Genomic DNA, 7,817 nt, shown 5'->3' on the forward strand with positions numbered 1-7,817 from the left:
ATTTGAAGTATTGTGTGCAGTTCTGGTCGCCTCATTTTAGGAAGGATGTGGAAGCTTTGGAAAAGGTGCAAAGGAGATTTACCAGGATGTTGCCTGGAATGGAGAGTAGGTCTTACGAGGAAAGGTTGAGGGTGCTAGGTCTTTTCTCATAAGAATGGAGAAGGATGAGGGGCGACTTGATAGAGGTTTATAAGATGATCAGGGGAATAGATAGAGTAGACAGTCAGAGACTTTTTCTCCGGGTGGAACAAACCATTCCAAGGGGACATAAATTTAAGGTGAATGGTGGAAGATATAGAGGGGATGTCAGAGGTAGATTCTTTACCCAGAGAGTAGTGGGGGCATGGAATGCACTGCCTGTGGAAGTAGTTGAGTCCGAAACATTAGGGACCTTCAAGCGGCTATTGGAAGGTACTTGGATTACGGTAGAATAATGGGGTGTAGATTAATTTGTTCTTAAGGGCAGCACGGTAGCATTGTGGATAGCACAATTGCTTCACAGCTCCAGGGTCTCAGGTTCGATTCCAGCTTGGGTCACTGTCTGTGCGGCGTCTGCATGTTCTCCCCGTGTGTGCGTGGGTTTCCTCCGGGCGCTCCGGTTTCCTCCCACAGTCCAAAGATGTGCAGGTTAGGTGGATTGGCCATGCTAAATTGCCCTTAGTGTCTAAAATTGCCCTTAGTGTTGGGTGGGGTTACTGGGTTATGGGGATAGAGTGGAGGTGTTGACCTTGGGTAGGGTGCTCTTTCCAAGAGCCGGTGCGGACTCGATGGGCCGTATGGCCTCCTTCTGCACTGTAAATTCTATGATAATCTATGATTAATCTAGGACAAAGTTTCGGCACGACATCGTGGGCCGAAGGGCCTGTTCTGTGCTGTATCTTTCGATGTTCTATGTTCTATGCTCTTAACTTTTAAAAGGTCCCCGGGGGGCACAGTGGCGCAGTGGTTAGCACTGCTACTTCACGGCGCCGAGGAGCTGCGTTCGATCTCGGCCCCAGGTCACTGTTGTGTGCAGTTTGCACATTCTCCCCGTGCCTGCGTGGGTCTCACCCCCACAACCCAAAGATGTGCAGGGTTAGTGGATTGGCCGCGCTAAATTGCCCCTTAATTGGAAAAAAAAATAATTGGATACTCTAAACTTGTTTAAAAACTAAAAAGTCCCTTGCAAACCAGTTCCCTCTACCGCCTAGAAGATCAACGGCAGCAGATGTATGGGAACACTATCAGCTGCAAGTTCCCCTCCAAGTCACATACCACCCTGACTTGGGAATATATTGCCGCTCCTTCACTGTCACTGGGTCCAAACCCAGTAACTCCCTCCCTAACAGCACGTGGACTGCAGTCGTTCAAGAGAGAGCTCATCACCACCTTCCCTAGGGCATTTGGCAATGGACAATAAAGACGGGACTGGTCAGCGACACCCACTTGCCATGGCCTAATCATTTTTGAAAATATGGGGTGGGATTCTCTGATCCTGAGGCTAAGTGTTGACGCCTTCGTAAACACAGTCGTGTTTCCCGACGCCGCAACATGGCCTCAGGAGCAGCAATTCTGACCCCTACAGGGGGCCAGTACGGCACTGGAGTGACCCAGGCCGCTCCAGCTGCCGATCCCGGCGTCAGATGGGCGCCGCGGGTCTGCGCATGCGCAGTGGGACCGGCGCGATTTCCGCACATGGGCGGTGTCTACTTTCTCCGCACCGGCACCGACGTAACATGGCTACAGGGGCCAGCGCGGAACAAAGGAGGCCCCCAGCCCGAGAGGCCAGCCCGCCGATCGGTGGGCCCCCATCACGGCCAGGCCACAGCGGAGGTCCTTTCACCCCACACAGGTTGCCCCCGGATCCTTCCCCGCTGAGGTCCCACCGGGTAAGACCAGGTTGGAACTCGGCGCCAGCGGGACTCGGGTTTCTTTGTACGGCCGCTTGGCCCAATCCCGGGCGGAGAATTGCCGGGGGGGGGGGGGGGGGGGGGCCTCGGAGAGCGGCCCCCAACCGGCGCCAATGGCGGCGATTCCCCACTCTGCGAAGAATCACGTGCCGGTGTCGGGGCGGCGTGGCGCGACTCACGCCGGTGGCGGCGATTCTCCGGGCTGGTCCTGGGGCGAGAGAATCCCGCCCCTGATATCTGTTGCCTGCAGAGCAGTGGAGCTGCAATCACAGATACACAGTGCCCCTAGCAACCATCAGTATGGTTCCATGGGAACTATTGCTTGTTGGTCCTTGCTATAAATGTGACTGTTTCCATAGTAACTGGTGCTTTTGCTTGCTGATCATGCAGTATTTTGATGACCATTTCACATTTAAGCCTACATGAGAGATTACGCAGTTTATTTTCTATTCCAGCCTGATTTGCAGGGTTGCTACATTTGAACAATTAGTGCAATCACCGCATTTCATTACAATATGGAGCACTTGGATTGGTTGGATTGTTCTGACGTCCTCCAAACCTATAGTTCCTCCATGAGCAAAGCAAAAAGGAGAACAACTATATTTAGAAATATGTTGTGCCTGGTAGAGGACATAACACATCCTTCTTGTTGCCTTATGTTAATATTAGAGCAGAGGCTTTCTTCGTCTTGTTCTATGGTTCAATATGGCAGTGTGGTACAGATGCAAATTTCACAATTCATTTAACCCCTTCACTAATCAGCCAGCGTTATGACTCAGAGGTTCTCACCCAGACACGATGCTCGGCTTTTGCGGAGTCGGTTACCTTTGACTGTGAATCGGTTTCTTGTTGTTGCTGTCAATTATTAATCATTTGGACAGACCTACAACATTGTCGGAACTCACTCCGCGCCCTCCTGCTCCCAGGGTGTCGAGAGCAGAAAGTTGGCCAAGTGAAAAGTATGTGCGTGGATGTCAAGTGAGGACAGGACAGGCTATGATGTTATCTCGACAGTCAAATAGCCTAAATTAGTCATACATGTAATATGGCCAGTTGGTGAAAAATTAGAGGGTGGGAGCACTTGTGTGCACATATCCCCTGCCTGAGGAGGAGAAAAAAAAAGACAAAAAACATAGCATGAAGTATAGTATCAGTATATTGCAAGCTACAAAACAATGCCAATGTTAAAATGTTCTATTTAGTTTAGATTTAGGCATTTTTCAGTGTAAATGTTTTCTTGAAGCTCAGTTTGATGCTTTTAATCATTCCAATTTTATTTTCATTCAGTTTATCTCTTTCAATTTTCTCAGCAACCCCCCCCCCCCCCCCCCCCCCATTCTTTAGTTTAATGTTCTGATATTGGACTTCACTTATCCAGTGTTTCCTTCCCCTCTCTGTTCAGAATTACAATTCTCCCACATTTCGCTCCTCCTCATACCAGCCAAAGTTCAGGGATTTCTCAATGGGAAACTCACATGTCCATGCCCGCTGACCATGCCCGCTGTCCATACCCGCTGTCCATGCCCGCTGACCATGCCCGCTGACCATGCCCACTGTCCATGCCCGCTGTCCATGCCCGCTGACCATGCCCGCTGTCCATGCCTGCTGTCCATGCCCGCTGACCATGCCCGCTGACCATGCCCGCTGTCCATGCCCACTGTCCATGCCCGCTGTCCATGCCCGCTGACCATGCCCGCTGTCCATGCCCACTGTCCATGCCCGCTGACCATGCCCGCTGTATCTGATCAAAGCTCGAGTATACAATGTCAAAGTCCCTTCCAGCTAAAATGGCACAACGCTTTTTCTAATCCTTACGCTAAACATCCATTGGACACTTCACGAGTTATTCATGTATATCAACTTCATTATGATTGATGTCCAAACGTTTAAATAGACCAAATAAATGCACTAATTTCCATAAATGCCAAAAATGTAATTTTATTTGTGGCGCTTTCAGCTTTCAATTATTTTAGTACCACTGTGAGTGCGATATTACTGATCAACACTCCCACATCTGGAGAATAGTTGTGGTGTTTTACTAACGCTTCTTCAAAGATCGCAGCACGGTAGCACAAGTGGTTAGCACTGTGGCTTCACGGTGCCAGGATCCCAGGTTCGATTCCCCACTGGGTCACTGTCTGTGCGGAGTCTGCACGTTCTCCCCGTGTCTGCGTGGGTTTCCTCCGGGTGCTCCGGCTTCTTCCCAGAGCCCAAAGACGTGCAGGTTAGGTGGATTGGCCATGATAAATTAGTGTGTCCAAAAAAAAAAGGTTAGCTGGGGTTATTGGGTTACGGGGATAGGGCGGAAGTGAGGGCTTAGGTGGGGTGGTGCAGACTCGATGGGCCGAATGGCCTCCTTCTGCACTCTATGTTCTATGTAGATCACTGTGCCCAATTGGTAAATCCAGTAATTGGAGCTACTTTAAACCGACGTTAATCTAGGGACACATCTGACTGCTAAGAATATAAATTTCAGAGAAAATTGGGTTTCCTCCGGTTTCCTCTGGTGCTCCTGAAAGACGTGTTGTTAGTTAATTTGGACATTCTGAATTCTCCCTCAGTGTACCCGAACAGGCACCGGAATGTGGCGACTAGGGGCTTTTCACAGCAACTTCATTGCATTGTTAATATAAACCTACTTGTGACATTAAAGATTATTATTAAAAGCACCTGATCTGCTAATCCTAATCCCATTGGCCAGCACTTGGCCCATAGCCTCGAATGTTAAGACGTGCCAAGTGCTCATCCAGGTACCTTTTAAAGGATGTGAGGCAACCCTCCTCCCAGGCAGTGCATTCCAGACCATCACCACCCTCTGGGTAAAACAAGCTTTTCCTTAAATCCCCCCTGAACATCCCATCCTATGCGCATGCGTGGCCTCAGGCACGGAAGTGCGGGGGGGGGGGGGGGGGGCATACCTGCAGCTAAAGCTGCTGGATTCACGATGGGTCCCTGCTAGCCCCCTGCAGGGCTATGAATATGGGGCCTCTTCACGCCAGTTTTTCTGGCGGGAAAGGCCACAGTTTTTACGACAGCATTTTTGGGAACATAGTCCCAAAAACGGAGAATCCAGCCCAAGGTTTCTATTGATATCATGCTGCTATCCCTTCAAGGCATATTACAAGTCATCTGGCATTTTCCAGTTGGAGGTGAATTTCACAGAGGTTAGCACTGTGGCTTCACAGCTCCAGGGTCCCAGGTTCGATTCCCGGCTTGGGTCACTGTCTGTGCGGAGTCTGCACGTTCTCCCCGTGTGTGCGTGGGTTTCCTCCGGGTGCTCCGGTTTCCTCCCACAGTCCAAAGATGTGCAGGTTAGGTGGATTGGCCATGATAAATTGCCCCTCAGTGTCTAGTGGGGCTATGGAGATAGAGAGGGGGATTAGCCCTAGGCTGGGTATTTTTTCGCAGGGTTGGAGCAGACTCGATGGGCCGAATGGCCTCCCCTTGCACCGTAGGGATTCTATGATTTTATGATTAAAATAGAAATGGAGTGATGGAGAGAAGACAATCAACAATACAGTTACTCGCCTAAAGAGATAACTCTAAGAATCATTTACAAATAGTCTATCTTTCTCTAAGGTGCTGTCGCTCAGTAGTATCACTCCTCTATAAATCAAGCTCATGGGTTGAAGCCCTATTCTGGAGACTTTGGGTGGGATTCTCCGACCCCCCACCAGGTCAGAGAATCCCCGGGGGGGCGGCGCGAATCCTGCCCCTCCGTCCCGACGCCGGCTGCCATATTCGCCGGCGCCATTTTTCGGGCAGGAGCGGGATTCACGCCACGCCAGTTAGGGCCATTGACAGCGGCCTGCCCGGCAATTCTCTGGGCCCCGATGGGCTGAGCGGCTGTCCGTGTTTGGTCAGTCCTGCCGGCTTGGGTTACGTATGATCCCACACGGCGGGACCTGGCTGGTAAGTCAGCGGGGGCGGTCCTCGGGGGGGACGTGGGGTAATCTGACCCCGGGGGGGGGGGGGGGGGGGGGCCATGATGGCCTGGCCAGAAATCAGGGCCCACCGATCTGCAGGCGGGCCTGTTCCGTGGGGGCACTTCTTCCATCCGCGCGGCCCCTGCAAGGCTCCGCCATGACCGGCGCGGAGAAGAGAACCCCCCGCGCATGTGCCAAAATATGCCGGCCGGTCTGCGCATGCACGGAACCACGCCGGACGTTCTGCACATGCGCAGACTCGCGCCGTCCCTTCGCCGTCGGTTGGAGTGGCGCCAACCCCTCCACCGTCAACCTAGCCCCCGAAAGTACGGAGAATTGCACATCATCTCGGCTGCCACCTCAGTCTGGCAGGAGTGCTGCACTGTTGGAGGTGCCATCTTTCAGCGAGCTGTTAAAGCAAGGCCTCGGCTGCTCTCTGAGTTGTCTGCGAACGGCCCCGGAGAATGATTCCAAGGACAGGGGAAATTTCCCGCTGTCATACCTAACATTTATCTCTTCATCAACATCGCTGCCTGAGACTATCTGGGCATTTATCTCAGTGTTATTGTGGGGATTTATGGTGTCCAGTTGACTGTTGTGCGTTTCCTCATGACTCTGACTGCACATCAATAGCTACTCACCCATTTGGCGGCAATGATTTTGGGAGATCCTGAGCTCACGAAATGTGCGAATGTAAATAGGAGAGCCTTGTTTTACAAGAATACTTATTTATTTTGATAAAATCTTGGAATTAATATTACCGAGAAAATTAAAACGTTGTAAACAAAGAGCTTTGAAGGATTCCGGTTTCTCTCAGATATTAAAGTGGCAAGTTAGCAACTCTCAACGCCTAAGTTAAAAATATTAATTTATAGTCATTTTAATTGCCCCCTGCAGGAACCAGTTGTTGTAAAAATGGCCGTCTTTAAGAGGGTGGTTGATGTAGAATCTTCCTCACGAGACTTGTGAATATCCAATGTGGCTCGTCGGAAGTGCTAGTGAAAACGCTTAGGCCCACAGCTTGTGATCTACCATCTAGTTAAATTAATAGACAGAAAATGAAAGGTTTAAAGCCAAGAGTTTGATGTGGGGGTGCTCCTGCGCTTGCTTGAAGTGGCCAATTGGGTGATCAACACTCGCATTTGCATCGCAATAATAATAATAATGATAATCTTTATTGTCACAAGTAGGCTTACATTAAGACTGCAATGAAGTTATTGTGAAAAGCCCCTAGTCGCCACATTCCGGCACCTGAGGGAAAATTCTAAATGTCCAATTCACCCAACAAGCACACCTTTCGGGGCTTGTGGGTGGAAACTGGAGCACCCCGAGGATGTCCACGCAGACTCGGGAGAACGTGCAGACTCCGCACAGACAGTGAGCCATGAGCCATCCTCGGGTGTCTGGAGGACATTTGCTACCTGACGGTGGAAACAGCCAATGTGACTGAATCAAATTGGGCGGCGTGGTAGCACAGTGGTTAGCACTGTTGCTTCACAGCTCCAAGGTCCCAGTTCGATTCCCGGCTTGAGTCACTGTCTGTGGGGAGTCTGCATGTTCTCTCCGTGTGTGCGTGGGTTTCCTCCGGGTGCTCCGGTTTCCTCCCACAGTCCAAAGATGTATAGGTTAGATGAATTGGTAAGATTTTAGAGTGTTATTAAAGATGAGATCGCGAAGCACTTGGAAGTGCATGGTAAAATAGGACTGAGTCAGCACGGCTTTGTCAAAGGGAGGTCGCGTCTGACAAATCTGTTAGAGTTCTTTGAGGAAGTAACAAACAAGTTAGACAAAGGAGAACCAGTGGAAGTGATTTATTTAGATTTCCAGAAGGCCTTTGACAAGGTGCCGCACAGGAGACTGTTAAATAAGTTAAACGCCCATGGTGTTAAGGGTAAGATCCTGGCATGGATAGAGGATTGGCTGACTGGCAGAAGGCAAAGAATGGGGATAAAGGGGTCTTTTTCAGGATGGCAGCCGGTGGTGACTAGTGGTGTGCCTCAGG

Source organism: Scyliorhinus canicula, chromosome 20 (genome assembly GCF_902713615.1).
Source record: "Scyliorhinus canicula chromosome 20, sScyCan1.1, whole genome shotgun sequence".
Taxonomy (NCBI): domain Eukaryota; kingdom Metazoa; phylum Chordata; class Chondrichthyes; order Carcharhiniformes; family Scyliorhinidae; genus Scyliorhinus; species Scyliorhinus canicula.